Source organism: Pristiophorus japonicus, unplaced genomic scaffold (assembly GCF_044704955.1).
Source record: "Pristiophorus japonicus isolate sPriJap1 unplaced genomic scaffold, sPriJap1.hap1 HAP1_SCAFFOLD_1134, whole genome shotgun sequence".
Classification (NCBI taxonomy): domain Eukaryota; kingdom Metazoa; phylum Chordata; class Chondrichthyes; family Pristiophoridae; genus Pristiophorus; species Pristiophorus japonicus.
Window position 1 is genome coordinate 50001 of NW_027250793.1, and position 2500 is coordinate 52500.

The following is a 2500-nucleotide window of genomic DNA, read 5'->3' on the forward strand; positions in this document are numbered from 1 at the left end:
CTTGGTGAGTTTTCCAAACAAACGTCTCGAGCCTCCAGGTCTGCAGAGACCGACCAGGGCTGCCGCCCAACCGACTATTCACCCTTTTTGGGCGGGAATTTATTCCCTTTTTGCCCATTTTTCGGGTTTTTGGTCGGGCTTCAAAAGCGGCTGCCCGAGGCCTGGCAGAGGCCGGGGCATGGTCCCCGATCGCGCCAGGCGGCTCGCGCGACGCGATTAGGCCCCGAAAGGAGTCGGGAAATCGGCAGACCTGCCCGAGTTCAGCCCGCGGGGGCGGGGGGCAGGTCGGTTCGGCTCAAATCATTAACCAAAGCCGAGACTTGGTCTCGCGGGCGCAACCGAAGTGCCAGGCTGGATAACTCATTAACCAGAAGGCGGCTGGAGGCAGGCAGGGCTGATGGCTGAGGCCGGGTGGAGGCCACCCGCGGCCGGGAAAGTCAAAAGTCCCGTTGTGTGGAAGTCTATGAGGTCAGATTCGGCCGCCTTACCGGGCCTTCGGTTGATGGTTTCCCGCTTGGGCAAGCGAGTCGGCCCGGCAAAGTGGCCACTTGCATTTTCTGGCAAGTGTCTGCGAACAACGTTAATGAGTTGAACCTCGGCAATTGTCGGAAGTCCCGATGAAGAAATGAAAATGCCCCTTTTGCGGGGATTTGGATGCTCATGGCCGGCAGCAGGTGGCCCGACGCCCCGCCAACTTGACACTTGTCATTTCTGTCCTTGGGGGTTGGCGGGGTATCTGCACAGAGGTAGGAGGTGGCAGAATCGAGACTTGGTGAGTTTTCCAAACAAACGTCTCGAGCCTCCAGGTCTGCAGAGACCGACCAGGGCTGCCGCCCAACCGACTATTCACCCTTTTTGGGCGGGAATTTATTCCCTTTTTGCCCATTTTTCGGGTTTTTGGTCGGGCTTCAAAAGCGGCTGCCCGAGGCCTGGCAGAGGCCGGGGCATGGGCCCCGATCGCGCCAGGCGGCACGCGCGACCCGATTAGGCCCCGAAAGGAGTCGGGAAATCGGCAGACCTGCCCGACTTCAGCCCGCGGGGGCGGGGGGCAGGTCGGTTCGGCTCAAATCATTAACCAAAGCCGAGACTTGGTCTCGCTGGCGCAACCGAAGTGCCAGGCTGGATAACTCATTAACCAGAAGGCGGCTGGAGGCAGGCAGGGCTGATGGCTGAGGCCGGGTGGAGGCCACCCGCGGCCGGGAAAGTCAAAAGTCCCGTTGTGTGGAAGTCTATGAGGTCAGATTCGGCCGCCTTACCGGGCCTTCGGTTGATGGTTTCCCGCTTGGGCAAGCGAGTCGGCCCGGCAAAGTGGCCACTTGCATTTTCTGGCAAGTGTCTGCGAACAACGTTAATGAGTTGAACCTCGGCAATTGTCGGAAGTCCCGATGAAGAAATGAAAATGCCCCTTTTGCGGGGATTTGGATGCTCATGGCCGGCAGCAGGTGGCCCGACGCCCCGCCAACTTGACACTTGTCATTTCTGTCCTTGGGGGTTGGCGGGGTATCTGCACAGAGGTAGGAGGTGGCAGAATCGAGACTTGGTGAGTTTTCCAAACAAACGTCTCGAGCCTCCAGGTCTGCAGAGACCGACCAGGGCTGCCGCCCAACCGACTATTCACCCTTTTTGGGCGGGAATTTATTCCCTTTTTGCCCATTTTTCGGGTTTTTGGTCGGGCTTCAAAAGCGGCTGCCCGAGGCCTGGCAGAGGCCGGGGCATGGGCCCCGATCGCGCCAGACGGCTCGCGCGACCCGATTAGGCCCCGAAAGGAGTCGGGAAATCGGCAGACCTGCCCGAGTTCAGCCCGCGGTGGCGGGGGGCAGGGCGGTTCGGCTCAAATCATTAACCAAAGCCGAGACTTGGTCTCGCTGGCGCAACCGAAGTGCCAGGCTGGATAACTCATTAACCAGAAGGCGGCTGGAGGCAGGCAGGGCTGATGGCTGAGGCCGGGTGGAGGCCACCCGCGGCCGGGAAAGTCAAAAGTCCCGTTGTGTGGAAGTCTATGAGGTCAGATTCGGCCGCCTTACCGGGCCTGCGGTTGATGGTTTCCCGCTTGGGCAAGCGAGTCGGCCCGGCAAAGTGGCCACTTGCATTTTCTGGCAAGTGTCTGCGAACAACGTTAATGAGTTGAACCTTGGAAATTGCCGGAAGTCCCGATGAAGAAATGAAAATGCCCCTTTTGCGGGGATTTGGATGCTCATGGCCGGCAGCAGGTGGCCCGACGCCCCGCCAACTTGACACTTGTCATTTCTGTCCTTGGGGGTTGGCGGGGTGCCCGGAGATTTTCGGGAACACGATTTTCAGAACATTTTTACGACAGCGGGTACACTTTGAAAGCGCCCGAAAAGTGATGCTTTGCTGAAAGGTGCTCAATCTCAGGAAAGAGACCTTTGAAAAGAGCACTTGGAAAGTCACAAAATGAACGGTGTGCGAGACTTGGAACAATTTTGACAAAGTCTTTTGTTGTACTTTTCAAACTCTTTGGTGTTTTGCTGAAATCGTA